The sequence below is a fragment of the Corythoichthys intestinalis genome, unplaced genomic scaffold (genome assembly GCF_030265065.1).
Source record: "Corythoichthys intestinalis isolate RoL2023-P3 unplaced genomic scaffold, ASM3026506v1 HiC_scaffold_59, whole genome shotgun sequence".
Taxonomy (NCBI): Eukaryota; Metazoa; Chordata; class Actinopteri; order Syngnathiformes; family Syngnathidae; genus Corythoichthys; species Corythoichthys intestinalis.
The window spans coordinates 1-7500 of NW_026651628.1; the positions used below are offsets into that span (position 1 = coordinate 1).

The 7500-nt window shown below is 38.7% G+C and overlaps 1 long non-coding RNA gene across 2 annotated transcripts; it reads left to right on the forward strand.

The window, feature by feature from the left end:
* Nucleotides 1–96: 96 nt before the first annotated feature.
* On the forward strand, nucleotides 97–1293 carry LOC130911578 (uncharacterized). Of its 2 annotated transcripts, XR_009062294.1 has the most exons (3): nucleotides 253–471; nucleotides 533–712; nucleotides 823–1293. It is a non-coding gene; the product is annotated as an uncharacterized LOC130911578 (long non-coding RNA). The 2 variants fall into 2 exon arrangements; XR_009062293.1 differs by having other exon boundaries at nucleotides 97–712.
* The last annotated feature ends 6207 nt before the right edge of the window (nucleotides 1294–7500 follow it).

Below are 7500 nucleotides of genomic sequence, written 5' to 3' on the forward strand. Positions count from 1 at the left end.
TATTTGTGAATTTGAAAAACACGTGTGAATCGCCAATGCACTTGTTCTTGTTATGTTTGTCTCAAAAATAAATGCACGCGGCCGCTGATTCACAAATACAATTCGAATGTTTGCAAACAATAATTCATGATGAGTGCACGCACAACATTAAAAAACACATGTGAATTTCGAGGATATATTAGTGGATTACAAAAACACATGTGAAACTCATGGATATATTTGTGGATCTCGAAAATACATGTGAAAATCTTGGATATATTTGTGCATCGACAAAAGATATGTGTAAATCGCGAAAGTATTTGTGAGAATATTTTTGAGACAAATCTCTCCCCATAGTTTTTCACACCCCTTTCCAGCGCAACATGTCTGAAATGTTTTTTTTGTTTTTTTTGTTGGAGACTTTATCATCAACAGAAACTTTTAGACAGGATACCTCAGTCATCAGGTACATCAGCTACCGACTCTACTGAGGTAAGACAAGAAAGTGACACTGAACAAATGGCTAGCACACCATCTGGTTGGAAATCCACAGAACAAAGAAGGACACTTTACAGTGCAGGGCTGCTATTGAGGACCATTCTAAGCGAATCACCCTCACTGAAATGCCCATGGCCTCCCACAGCAGAAGATTTAAATGTATGTGAAGCGAAAGCTGTTGTGCCTGTTGAACAGTACAATCGATTGGTGCAACAGAAGAACCAACACTAGCCGGGTATGTTGATATTCCTGATGATGTGAATCTAAAAGTTCTCTCTCTATGTCAAGACATTGTGTATCTGGAATGTCCATTCCTCCAACAAGTGATGCTCTCTTCCAACACAGCAAAAGGGCAAACTACGAGGCAGCAGTAATGCGACATTGTCTGACTGGTATGATGTGTGCCCCTTCACCAATTGGCAATGGATGGGACATTGAGGATGGTGAATTAACAGTAAAATGGATGACTAGAAATCCTGCCCCAGATAGTGTGCTACAGGTAATCCACTGTGGTTGCAAGATAAGCAAGTGTGAGACTGAAAGATGTTCATGCTTGTCTGCAAAAATGTCCTGTACAGATTTATGCCACTGCCAGGACTGTGAAAATATTTCAAAGGAAATGGGATGATGACACTGATGATACTGATATTGATGAGTAATCACCCACCATCTCTCCTATGTTTAGTTTCATTATCAAAATGTTACTCTCCATTTTAACACCTTTAAAACAACAACAAAAAAAGGCTCTTTTCCCTTTTCCAAAAAAATAGACCTTTGTTCAATTTGACTGCCAAAAAAGATGGATGTTCCAATGAAGTGCTATTGTTTTATTGAGAGTGCACATTTCATATATGTGTGTGTATATATATATATATATATATATATATATATATATATATATATATATATATATATGTGTGTGTGTATATATATATATGTGTGTGTGTATATATATATATGTGTGTGTGTATATATATATATGTGTGTGTGTATATATATATATGTGTGTGTATATATATATATATATGTGTGTGTATATATATATATATGTGTGTGTGTGTATATATATATATGTGTGTGTGTGTATATATATATATGTGTGTATATATATATATATATGTGTGTATATATATATATGTGTGTGTATATATATATATATATGTGTATATATATGTGTATATATATATATATATATATGTATATATATATATATGTATATATATATATACACACTGATACACGGCCCATGGGAAAACCCATGGACAGTGTATCAAATACTTGTTCTCCCCACTCTATACATATATATTCCTAGATTTTGACAAAATTGGTGCAGGGAAACGTTGGGTGAACTTTTAACCCAAAGTTCAGAAGGGTATTATCTTATCAAAAAATGCATTGAACAAGTAGTGCCCAGACAGTGGAACGAAACCCATTTTCTAGGCACTTTTTCAGGGTCCACCCCAAGGCCTAATTCTATTTAACACAAGACTTATTTTTCATCCCATACAATTTATTTAGCAATTGGGGGAAATTACTTAGATACATACTGTAAAAATATTGGAGTAGAGAGATAAAAACAATGATGACATTTTGCTGCTGTCTGTTGCATTTTCCGCGTTCTGAATCTTCCCCATTGGGCTGATTTCTAAATCAGCTGAAATCGTTACTCTGCCGACGTCATCACCTAGATGGAGGCACTAGAGCAGGGTTCTCCAACCCAGTCCTCAAGGCACACTGTGGGTCCTGGTTTTTGTTCCAGCCGATCCAGCAGAGGCAGTTGAGCCAATGAGGCTTCTGCTAAAACAAGCCACACCTGACTGCAATCAAGTGATTGCACTTGTAAAACACCAGATTGGGGAAAAAGTGTTGTCATCTTGTTTGGTAGGAATGAAATCCTGCACCCACAGTGTGCCTTTGTGGAATAGGTTGGGGACCCCTGCACTAGAGTGCTACAATGATAGGCGGGGCTAAACGGCAGATTAAAAGAAACATTTCTCTTCATCTGCGCTTTGCCAAATTGTTGTATATAGTCGAATGATCTCAAAATATGATTTTAATTCACATAATAATGCTATTTAATTTCATCGTGTCACAGGCGCTTTAAAAGTCAGTGATTGCAGGACTGGTTTACTTTCAAAAAGTGCTTGAGCCGAGTTTTGAGGGTTTGTATTGCGGGACACTCCCTGATGGCCCTACTATGACCCTAGTCATGGGGGCGGGGGCAAATCAAATACTTAAATAGTATTTTTTTAAATTAAGAAACAAAGCACATGAAAAAAAAATACATAGTAATGAAGTAATAAAATAGAAATAATTCTACATGAAATGAAATTCATTCTAAAAAAAAAATCAAAACTTCAAAATATAAATGAAAAATTATTGAAATAAATCAAGATTAAAAAAAATAATAATAATAATAACATTAATTCAAATAAGTGTCCCATGTGTGAATTTTGCTGTGGGAAAGTTATTCATTTAATTTTGTTTTGTTTGATGAATCTTGTGACCTCTCATATCTTAACTCTATGGCTGCCTCTTACGGTATTCAATCCATTTCAACTGATTGTTCGATCGCTTCCAGCCCCTCCCAGTTAAAATGGATTGGACGTCTATCAATATCTTTTACTTATTACCACAACAAAAATTGTGACCTGGGCTGGCGGTGGTGAGGTAAACTAATGATAACTTTTGGATAGATGTCCACTGATGTGACCACTGTAACCGAAAGGGTTAAACATCATCCTCAAAAATAAAAAGTGCAAATTACCACACAAATGTTCCTTTTTGTGCTATACACAAGTGTGGATGCAACCCCGTTGGTTACATAACTCTGTCGGAATGGCTGACGGTTACCCATTTGATTATTTCACCTTATAACGCATACTGTAGCTTGATCTGAGGCTGAAATGCATCCCAACTCTTCTTTCTTGATTTCTGTCCCAATTTACATCCATTGTCCAGTTCACTGGCGCCTGTGGCACAGCTGTGATGGTGTGTGATGTAATCCTACTTGGTTTAGTTATTGTTGGGTAAAGAGGCATACTATACATTGTATCCAAAAAATTGTCCATTGCTGCCAGTTTGCTTGGATTTAATAAATCAATATTAAAATCTCCACAGATGAAGAATGTTTTCTGCTTAATAGTGGAAAACAATTGGCTCATCCATTCAGTGAAGGAATCAATACATGAACCCGGTGATCGATAGATTCAACTGACAATTATATTTTTCTTTTTTTCATTGGAGATCTCTATTGTCAAACATTCCAAGTGTTCTTGACATATCTATTCAATTCAATTTTATTTGTATAGCCCTAAATCACAACAAGGTTGTCTCAAAGGGCTTTGCAGAGGCAATATGATACAAAATCAGAAACAGCAAATGAAGCAATGAAGATGAATACATACATTTCAAGTCCTGGGCATCCCCCATCCTTAGACCCTCCATGTCGGCAAGGAAAAACTCCAAAAACTCCAGAGTCTTTGGGAGAAAATGAGAAACCTTGGGAAGTACCACACTGAGGAGAGATCCACTCCCGGGACAGATAGGCAGGGAGCACCAGTACTGCTAATGGGAATTAGCAGGCGAAGTTACAGTCCGTAAAGATACATTGGAGTAAAGGAACAAGAAGAGGTCCATCTAGCCAGATGAGACGGGGGTAGCAACGAGGACATCCATCCAGCCAGGGGTCCGGACAGTCAGGAGGCTGCAGCTGAAAAAGGGGTGGGGGGAAAGGGGAGACCGGGTGACGAGTGATGAAGAGACTAGACAGATATTACCATATTACTAGATATTACCATTGGAAAATAGAAATTAAGTAAGACAAGTGGTACTGTAGGTAGAGTGAGAAAAAGGAGATAGAACTCAGTGGCTGTACTTCCCCCAGCATTATAGCTTCTAGTGCAGCTGTATCTGTTAATACCATACATTTAATTGATTTATGAATATATAGGGCAACTCCACCACCAGTTTTCTTTTCTCTATGTATTTTAATTCGTAATCATCCATAAGAAAATCAATACCTTTATCAATATTAAACCACGTTTCTGTGATCGCAATTATGCTGAAGGGGTGTGTAAATTGGTGCAGATAGTCTTTGGTAGAGCTGACATTTTTGTACATGCTTCTGCTGTTGAAATGTATAATTGACAGTTTTGCCCATTGAGTTGATATGATTTTCATACAGATCTTGTGTAAAAATAATCGCAATTGGTAACAGTAGAAGAAAAGAAATGATTGTCAGGATCACTTTCTATATTAGGGACTCTTTTGTTGGACTCGTTGGATTTAAAGGCCTCAAGTTCTATTTGTTTGTTCTGAAGGGTTCGCAGAAGTGGATCAATGTCGCTCTTATTCCTGAGTACAGTTCGTGTGTTTGATGTATCGTTCATAGTCATTGTATGCAGAGATGGTACCTGGTCTTGATAGGTATCAGTACTTTTCAAGCTCTTCAATATCTCGCACCATCAGCACTTTTGCTTCCTCAGGCGTTCCGTTCCATTTAATGTATATTTTACAATTGACTACCCACGTGTGTTGAATCTTGCGTTGCTTTTTAAGATATCTTGCCTTTTTGGCGATATCAGCATTCTTCCGTGTTAAGTGATCGTTCATATATACGTCGGTACCCTTCAACTTGCGACCTTGTTTCAGCAGCATTGTCTTGTTTTTTCGACTGATAAATCTCACGATGATGGCTGGCGGTCTGTCATTCCTCATCGGCATTGAGTGGCACGCCTCGATGTGCTCCAAGTCCAACGTTATTCCCTTGCTCCGAAGGTAAGATGCCACTTGTTGCTCCACCGAGTTTTCCTCCTGCTGGCTGGGTTCCCCGTCGTCCGTGGCCACCGCACGCGCATAAGTGCGCGGTCGGATCTTATAAATGACTTTCCAATATATGGATTTAAAATTAAGACGTTGCCGGTAAAATGTTGTCTGTAAAAGTTGTAAAGCAATAAAACAAACAACAAAAATGAATGAAATGAACAAAAAACATTTTTTGTAATGGGTAAAAAAAATATTTTTCAAAAAGATCATGTGACTAGTGTTGGGTTTTGTGTTGTTTTTTTCCTTAGTGTGACTTGTCTCTGTGATTACCCATTGATTTCACCTGTCGTGCCTGCACATAGTGAGTCCTCCTGTATTACCCAGCTGTTCCTCGTTGTCTCGTTACCCCTTGTCTGCATGTGTGTGTGTATAAAAGCACCCAGTTTCTTTTCAGTCCTTGTTGCGTCATTGTCAATGTAAGTGTATGTCAACGTCAAAGTCCATGTCAGGTTCTCATCAGCAGTATTCACGCCTATCCAAGCCCTTGTGTTCCAAGTGAGTTTTTGAAAAGCAGTCTTTTGTTAGTGACAGTTTTTGTTTGCCTCAGTGCCTTCTTTGGATTATCACAGCCTTTGTTTGTACTTTGTTTTTCGTTGGCTTTAATTAAATCATTTTTGCACCATTCATCTGCCTTGCCTACATTTCCCTGCATTTGGGTCCACCTTGCCCGCCCGCGCTCCCTGACAACTAGCACCTTAGAGACGGTCATTTGCTTTGCTAAGCCACCCCCAAAAAACACTGGAGGTCAGAAGAGGCAAGATGGATATACATCATTTTTTTCAAACCTAAGCTTTCAAAAGCGACAACAACTACTGAGCGAGAACCAAGAACTGAAGATGTGGACCATGAAACACCGGAGAGCATCGCCAAAATGGTGAGCGGAATTTCAGTTGGCTCCACTTCAGACGTTAACCCCCAAAAATGGAAACAAGGTAAAAAAAAAAAAAAAAGTTCATTTTCAACGTATTATTATAAATGATGTTCCTGGCTGAAATATTCAGCCAAAACAGATGCGGCGTCTACTTCTCCACGAGGTAAGACAGAAAAACGCACACACGCAGACGCACACACAGCTGGGATGCCTGTATGTACGAGCATGGGCTAAGCTACTATCGGAGCATATATCGTGTAAGTTGATTTTATTGCTGACACTGCGTTTCGGGGTCATCAACATTTTTGGCCCCTCTTGCCAGAAAAGTCAAACTCCACCTTATGGTTTTACCACGCGATACTTTTTACTTTGACTTGAGTAGATTTGTGATGAAACACAACTCTTACTCCACTACTTTGGGCTACACTAGTCATTACATTTTTCGTCTTTATTGTACATATTGACTTTATTCTCGCAAGAGGTGCCGACAGTGGCCGTCTCAGTTGTACCAATGAGACGTCGCAACAATAACCACATGACTCCATTATACGTTATAAGTAGCGGTAACAATGTTTGTTCTCCGCTAGAGGGCACTCATGCTCTGGGTGGTGATTCATCGTGTTGTTCTGGTCTGAATTTGAGGGTTTGTGTGTCATCTTTTTGGCCGGATAGGTTATAGTACAGTATGATAATGACAGTCCATCTACTAGTAGATGAAGTTGTGCTTTGAAAAAAATATATAACATTATTATTTTTTTTTTTTTCATCAGACATTGTAAGCAGTTACTGACAAAGTTACTCCTTACTAGAGTATTCTTTTCAACGAATATTTTTTACTTGTACTTGAGGACTGTTTTGGATAACTACTTTTGCTTTTAACCACCTCAGGTCAGACCTCGAAAAACTCTTGAGTCTGGTCACTCGTACATCGAAGCGCCACTATTTTTGCTATTTGACTATCACTTCACCATTAGCAAATGGACTGGACGTTTGTCGCCGTCAATGACACAAAAACACGATCATTCAGAGGCAGCTCTGTGTGTTAATCTTGTCTGAACACAAAATTGGAATTGCCAGTGGGTCCAATGCGTGTCCATTGGCTCTTGATTCAACTCATCGTTGACCATAGCAAATTGAGCCAAGTCTTATCACCAAATTCACAACAACATTTGGAATGTCTTGCAGTCCTCTCCAGCATTTACCACCTACAATATATGCAAGCAGAAAGCTGTTGTGGTGAGAGTTAATACTGGCTCGGAATAAGACTGGTTTGGTTTAACAGAGGTCAGAGGGGGGGTTTGAATGACATGAGAAGGTAATCCCAT